We start from the raw sequence: 8017 nt of genomic DNA, 5'->3' as shown, positions 1-8017 counted from the left end.
TCCTTGTGCACAAAGTATCATGGAACTTATTCTTTGTATGCATGTGAGACCCTATAGTTTCCTAATCACCACTGCTACCTAGCTGATAGCTGTCCCTGGGGTGGGCATCTGAAATGGTGCCCAATAAACCAGTAAAGAGGGGCCCGGCCCTGTCTTCATACCTGTCATATTGGTATGAATACTAAGTGTCATTATCAGTCCATTAACCAGACACAAGACAAAGCCAGGGCTATTCTTAGCTGAAAGATATCGCTTTCATATGTCATGCTGCTGATGCCACATGATCTGACCAGATCTACAAATCAGTGGTACAGGTAGCTGTAAGGGTAGAGTAGTGTGTGTTCATTCAAACTTGGTGAGTGAAGTGCTACGCATTTTAAAGATTATAGTCCATATTTAGAGTTTGGCAGAGTGACACAGAAAGTTATGGATGTCCTGTCTGAGTATTTTGAGTGCCATTGACATCAATGCACTCCTAATACGTCAGACGGGACATCCTCTGCACTCTAAATAAGGCCTGATGTCAGTTGCTCCTTGGAGCTTTGCTGTCTGCAACCAGCAAAGGTGTTTTTTTTAAAAAAAAATCCAAAAACTGAACAGGTCCAAAATTGAATTTATCAATGCGGGCCATTTGCTCCCACACTTAGGGGGTCATTAGGATGACGGGCGGACTTAGTCCGCCCGCCATCCTATCGGGACTAGGCACGGCCCGCCATAACGGCGGGGGTCCCGATGGTGGAATTAGGATGCGCCCGCCACAGTGGCGGGCGCATCCCTCAGTTTTAACGTTGTGGCGGGCGGTGGTCTCTGCACCGCCCGCATCAATGTCAAAAATGAATGTATGCATTTGCATACAAGAAGCGGCAGGCACTGCGCAGTGCCTGCTGCTTCTTGTATGCAAATGCTGGGTGGTACCACAGGTACCCCCCCATGTGCACCTCCCTACTCACCTTCAATCTGGGGGCCCGCAGGGGGCCCCCAGAGCGAAGACCGCATGGCATCTCCTTTGGCCCATCATAATATGTCTGGCGGCGTCTATTGGACACGGGGAAGATCTGCACATTGCACTAACCAACTTCTTCTTGAGAGGAAAGAACAGAGTGGCAATGTTAGTGATAAATTCCAGACTTGGTTAAGCTATTTACCAAAGATATATCTTCAAACAGTCCCAACTGCAAACACTTCTTCTCAAATGTATGCTGGGCACTGTGGTGGTCCATGATGTCCGAGGACAGACGTCCGTCCAAACGTCAGCGTGCTTATGATCATAGTGCCAAGACCAAACGACTTTCTGGTTGTATGTGCATCAAAAGTGGACACACCTGCATGTTGCAGCTTCTCTGGAAGTTTGGAGTAACGTGGGACTATAAAAGCTCATAGTAGTGGCAGAGCAGCCTATTTGGTACAACCCAGGAGCTGATGAAAAAACTAGAAAAACCAAAGATGATCCAAAACAAAAATCAATATTGGATTTGTTCATTAAAAACCACCTAAGACCCTCCTACAGGTTTTAATGGAGGCAAGAGAACAAAATATGTGGCTGATGCTGCTCTATCTAGCAGTGAAGGCATATGTTCACATTCTTATGGCAGCCCTGAAACATCATCTGCTGCCATTGCAGCTGCTTCTCCCTGTGCTGGTAGTTCTGCCATTGTTGACATTAGTGTTATTTGTTCACAGCTGACAGTGCTGTGTGTTCATTTTATACTGAGGTTGAAGATTCTTCTTATGCTGGCAGTTTAGGCAGTACTTCCCTGGCTGGCCTTGCTTACTGTTCATCATCCTGTGATGACAATACAGCCAGCTCTTTTTTTAGGGGGGTGATATAACAGAGGTACATCAAATCAGAGAAACTTGTCAGACACGAACATCAAAACCCCACCTGGCAAGTGAATCCTTTGGCATCTGACTTGTCACTGAATCATTATAGTGACCCAGTGCAACCAAAACTTCAAACATTCCCCTTAACTGCATGATGTAGGTTTAATGAAGATTACGAAACCCATCCTTGGGTACAATAATCAGTTTTTAAAGATGCTGTTCATTATTTTGCATGCAGGCATTTTAGTGCTTTTACTGTGGGAGAAAGAAGACGTGAAACTGGCAATGTTGCATTTGTTGATATTGGCTTCAGTAAGTGGGAAAAGCTTACTCGTTCTCTGTCCAGGCATTCAAAGTCAGATAAGCATAAATCATCAATTATTGCTTCAACCAACTTCAAAAGATTATAGGAGCCTCCAAACCGTCAGAAGTCATTTTCTTACTAGTGAGAGGTTTGGAGCGGGAAATTGAGGACAATAGACTACACGTGGAGCAGCTCCTTAAGGTAGTATGTTTCTTAGGTCGTCAAGGGCTTGCAGTCCTTCTCACAGTTGAAACCAAAGATTCTCATAATAGGGAAACGTTCATTGAATTGTTAGAGAAGATTTTTTGTAAAGATGAGGGGTTAAAAGCAAACATGGCCAGGGTGTATGGGCACTATACCTCTCCTGATTACCAAAATGACATGATATCTGTGGTAGCAAATATTGTCAAAAAAGTGACAAAATAATATGCAGTGCTAGTTGATGAAACCAAAGATGATTCACAGAAAGAGCAGCTGAATTTTATTATTCACTTTTTTGATTGTGATGGAAATGTTCAGAAGAATGCACTAGGATTTTACCTTATGGAGAGGTTAAATGCCTCCAGCCGTGCTGAAGCCATTGTTGAAGCAGTACAGAAAGCTGCACTTAACTGGAAGAAATGTGTTTCACGTTGCTACGATCGACCATCCGTTATGAGTGGCTGTTTTAATCTTGGTGAAATAAGAGAGACCGCATCACAAGCAATTTATAGAGACTGCCAAGGCCATCGACTAAACCGTGCGTTTGTGCAAACAGTAACTATCTGTTAGAAATGGGGGTCTCTAGTTGGCAGAGATAGAGTCCGAATAGGGTCCCTTGCTTCCAGTCAAGGTAAGGGGGATACACACTTTAGATAACCCCTGCTCACCCCCTCTGTAGCTTGGCACGAGCAGACAGGCTTATTCCAAAGGCAATGTGTAAAGTATTTGTACCAACACACACAGTAACACACTGAAAACACCACAAAAGGACACCACATCAGTTTAGAAAAATAACATATTTTTATATAACTAAAGACCAAAACGACAAAAATCCAACATACACAGTTAAAAATATGACTTACAAAGGGTTTCAAGAACTTGTACCATAGAAAACTATGGATGCATGACTTTTCACAAATATACCTGTAGATGTGACAAATTTCACAAAGCCAAACAGCCGCAGAGTCGGAAAACAAAGAGATGCGACACTCCTGAGACCTTGGGAAGGCAATGCAACAGTCCCCGCTGCACGCAGAGGAAGGTTTGCGTTGAATCCAGTCTGTATGGGGAGGGATGAGTCGATTCTTCATCACGGTTCCGTTCTGCAGGTGATGCGTCGGAATAACTTGCCGCACAGATACGATGCGTGGAAATCTGGGATGCATCGGCAATCGATGCGGGGGTGTCGAGCAGTGCTGCGTCGGTCCTCTTCAGCCGTGACCCCTCGATGCGTCAATTCTTGTAGCAGTGACAGGCGCTGCATCCATTTTTGCAGTGCCAAAACATGGAAATATTTCTCGCGCTGTGAAGATGCCTTGGAAAAGCAGCCGCAAGAAGAGTGATGCGTTAATTTCTGTTGTTCTTTAAGAGTCTTCTCTCTTCCAGTTCCCAAACAGAAGCAACAGCCTCCAGAGGTCCAATACTGGTGCAGGCACTTCTTAGCAGATCAGAACTCACAACAGCAGAGTTCAGGGGAGCTGGGGGTGAATTCTTTGTGTCCCTGAGACTTCAGAACAGGAGGCCAGCACACACAGGCCCTTGGAGATCTCCTCCAAGCAGGGGGCATACCACACAGCAAAGTCCTTTTCCTTTCCTTAGCAGAAACAACAACTGCAGGCCAACTCCACACAGCACACAGCAAAGGGGCAGTACTTTTCCTCAGTCTTTAATGCCCTCCTCCATGGCAAAGGTTTCTTTTGAATTTCAGGAATGATCTAACGTTCTGGGCTTTTAGGTCTAATACTTATATTAATGTATTTGTTCTATTTGTGTAGTGGGTTCAGAGCCCAGTTCAAACCTGTTCTGACTTCACTGGTGCAGCCTGACCACAGGAGACGGAGACAACATTGTATAAGGGAGGCAGTCTCTATTCAGGTGCAAGGTAAATCCCCTCCCACCACTCTATATGCAGACAGGGTCTATTCAGCCCCACCCTGACTCTTCAGACTCTCTGGAGCCACTGTACCTCCCAAGACTCTGACATCCAAAACCAGACAGTCAATACACAAAGCGGCAGAGGCATACAGGATGGTTGAACAAGAAAATAGCCACTTTCTAAAAAGTGGTATTTTCAAACACATAATTCAAAAACCATCTTTACTAAAATATGTAATGTCAAATTCTGAGTTGAGGGATACCAAACTCCATGGCCCTATCTTATCGCTATGGGAAGATCTGCTTGTATGGGCAAGATAGTCTTTCAACAGTGAAACATGAAATTGCCAGTATTTCAATATCAGGACATGTTACACACACCAGTACATGACCTACCTTTCACATACACTATACCCTGCCCAGCGGGGTACCTTGGGCCAACCGTAGGGTTGTCCTAGGTATAAGAAAAGGGAAGGGTAGGGCCTGGCAAGTGGGTGTACTTGCCAAATCAACATATCAGTTAACAATCTGCACACAGGCACCGTGGTTGCAGGCCTGAGACATCTTTTCAGGGCTACTCATATAGGTGGCACAATCAGTGCTGCAGGCCCACTAGTAGCATTTTATTTACCAGCCCCGGCACACTCAGTGCACTTTATTAGGGACCTACTGGTAAATCAAATTGGCCACTCATGGATAAATAATCATGTTCACAATTTATACACAGGGAGCATATGCATTTTAGCACTGATCAGCAGTAATAAAGTGCCCAGAGTCCTGAAGACAATAACAACAGGTCAGGAATACATAGGAGGAAGAAGCAAAAGGTTTGGGGATAACCCTGCAAAAAGGGCCATTTCCAACACTAACATACAAACAGTAAAACATTTCTTCTCAATATTGCAAGCTGTTTATGTTTTTGTTTCATAAAGTTTACCCAGGCATGAGCTCTTCTTTAAAGCCCAGAAAGAAAGTAATCTGTATATAATGGAGCTAGAAAGACCTGGTGTACTGCTATACAAACCGGCAAGTGGTTGGAGACACACTGCTGGCAGCAGGGAGCAGTGTGGCCTGGGGGGCGCAGGAGCGGCATTCTCTCACTCTCTCCCTCTCTCTCTTCTCTTTTCTCTCACTCTCTCTCTCTCTCTCCTTCTCTCTCTCGCTCTTCTCTCTCTCTTCTTCTCTCTCTCCCTCCCTTTTTCTCTCTCTCTCTCCCCTTCTCTTCCTCTCTCTCTCTCTCTCTCTCTCTCTCTCTCCTTTTTTCTCTCAGAGCCGTCATCTGAAACAAAGTCCAGATACATGACAAGCACAGTACACACACTTGCACAAGACAACATCGCCTGCCTGCCCATGCCCACCCAGCAGAGGCACCCCAACCCCTCCCGCCGCCAATCAGAGCATGCCTGCCCCTGCACACCCAGGCCTCACTGCTCACCTACCGCCACGGGCGTGTGGACAGGAGTTCCCACCACATGCCGCTGCAAGCCACAATCCCGGGCCTGTCGACATGGCGCCCTCCACATCAAACAGCCCTGCTCTGTAGGCCACCAGGTCTCATGTTTGGTGCTGGGTCTTGATTACTCCATGGCATAGGACATATCAGTGCACTCAGCACCATCGCAGGCTGCACACCCACTCAGCCCAATGGGTGCCACCAACTGTGGGATCCCGGAAGTGACGCCTCGTGGTGGTAGGCCTGCGCTGCCCGCTGGCTCTGGCCTACACTGCGGTCCAGTAGGGCACACAAAACCGGAGCAGTCCGGAGCCTGATAGGGCATCATCGTAGGCTTCACACCCGCTCATCAGTTTAAGGTGCCACTGGCTCAGTGCACCCAAAGTCACCGTCCCGGGGCGGGGGGCCTGTGCTGTCTGCATGGCTCTCGGGTGCCACTAACCCTGTGGAACCCCAGTCTGTGACACGTGGTGGTAGGCCATTGCCATCCACAATGCCCTTGTGTGCCACTAACCTTGTGCCACCCCAGTCTGCGCAAAGTGGTGGTAGACCTGTGCCATCCACAAGGCCCTCATGTGCCACTAACCCTATGTGCAAAAAGTCATGGGCCCTCTATGATTGAGAGCCGTGGAGCGTCCTTCATCCAGACACCACCGGCAGAGGGGAATGTGACGTTGTCAGCCCCTTATGTTAGCGGAGTCACATGGCCCAATCAGTGCTGCAGGCCCACTAGTAGCATTTTATTTACCAGCCCCGGCACACTCAGTGCACTTTATTAGGGACCTACTGGTAAATCAAATAGGCCACTCATGGATAAATAATCATGTTCACAATTTATACACAGAGGGCATATGCATTTTAGCACTGATCAGCAGTAATAAAGTGCCCAGAGTCCTAAAGACAATAACAACAGGTCAGGAATACATAGGAGGAAGAAGCAAAAGGTTTGGGGATAACCCTGCAAAAAGGACCATTTCCAACACTAACATACAACCAGTAAAACATTTCTTATCAACATTGCAAGTAGTTTATGTTTTTGTTTCACAAAGTTTACTGAGGCATGAGCTCTTCTTGAAAGCTCAGAAAGAGAGTAATCTGTATATAATGGAGCTAGAAAGACTTTCAGGTACGATATGGTTAAACTGGTCCTCCTGTGTTAGAAAAAGTACAGATGTGCTTTGAGACAAATATTGTTGTTCTCCGTGTAATAGAATTACAACAACACAACAAGGAGGCTAGTTCAGAAGGCAAAGGAATTCTTAAGAACATTAAAAACTTTGGTTTCTTACTTACATTGCAGTGTATGGAACTCATTCTACAAAATATACACAGTCTATCTGAATTAGTTCAGAGAAAAGAACTTGACTTGCCGAAAAGATGTGACCTAATTAAGTTACAAAAAAAGTGATTTAGTGAAACTCTGCTAAGAAAGTCAGTGGAACAAATTGTTGAGTCAGGCTAAGGACTTAGCAGAGCAGTGTGGATTTATAATTCTAGAAAAATCCAATCCAAAGGCTCTACCTCTAAGACACCATAAATTGAGTAACAAACTGATGGATAATTTTATCAGTACCTCTGTAGGGAGAAGATTCAGCCATTTTGATGTCTCAAAAAGTTGAACTCCACTGTTTAAGCACAAAGCAGGAAGCTTATTTCTCTACTTTAGGTAGATTTGTAAATGAGTTTGATGCTTGATTTACAGACAACATGGTTTTCATATCTGTTGTCGGAATGTTCGATCGAAAAACTGATTTTTTTTCTTACTTTTCCTCCGCACTAGTTATTGTTGACAAATTTCCAGAGGCTGCAGAAGACCAAAGTCTTCTCCAATCCGTACTGGAATCTGCAAAATCGGATCGTTCAGACAAGAATTTCCCAGGTATTTACTCTGTCAGGCAGTATCTCATGTATCTACCATTTGCATTTCCTCAGGTTTTGGATCTTTTAAATCTAGATCTTACATTACCTATTACTACTGCTACAAATGAGATATTCTTCTTCTGAATGGAAAGGGTAAAACATTATTTGCACAATAAATGTGGAGACTCAGGGCCTGATTACAATGTTGGACGGGCCTGAGTCCATCCAACATCGTTTAGGAACTGGAACAGAACGACCTCCTGTTGTCGGTTCCAGCCCAGCAAGTAGGATGGCACAGAACCATAATCTGTCGCAGTCCTCTACTTTACAATTGAAGCATGCATTCTGAACGGAATACATGCTTTATTGTAAAGAACAGAGGTGCAGTTCATCCCTGCACCCTGTTCATCCCTCCACTTCATGGCAGGCACTGCAAGGTGCCTGCCACGGAGTGCAGGGATCAATAGGGGCCACCAAGGCTGCCATTTGGCAGCCTTGCACCC

General features: G+C 45.5%; 1 pseudogene; it reads left to right on the top strand.

Moving 5' to 3' along the window:
- Positions 1 to 2458: 2458 nt before the first annotated feature.
- Positions 2459 to 7273, top strand: LOC147703598 (uncharacterized; annotated as a pseudogene).
- Positions 7274 to 8017: the final 744 nt, after the last annotated feature.

The sequence above is a fragment of the Lissotriton vulgaris genome, chromosome 7, assembly GCF_964263255.1.
Source record: "Lissotriton vulgaris chromosome 7, aLisVul1.2, whole genome shotgun sequence".
NCBI classification, from domain to species: domain Eukaryota; kingdom Metazoa; phylum Chordata; class Amphibia; order Caudata; family Salamandridae; genus Lissotriton; species Lissotriton vulgaris.
Note: the sequence above shows the minus strand (reverse complement) of the source record. Positions and strands in the feature narration are given on the sequence as shown.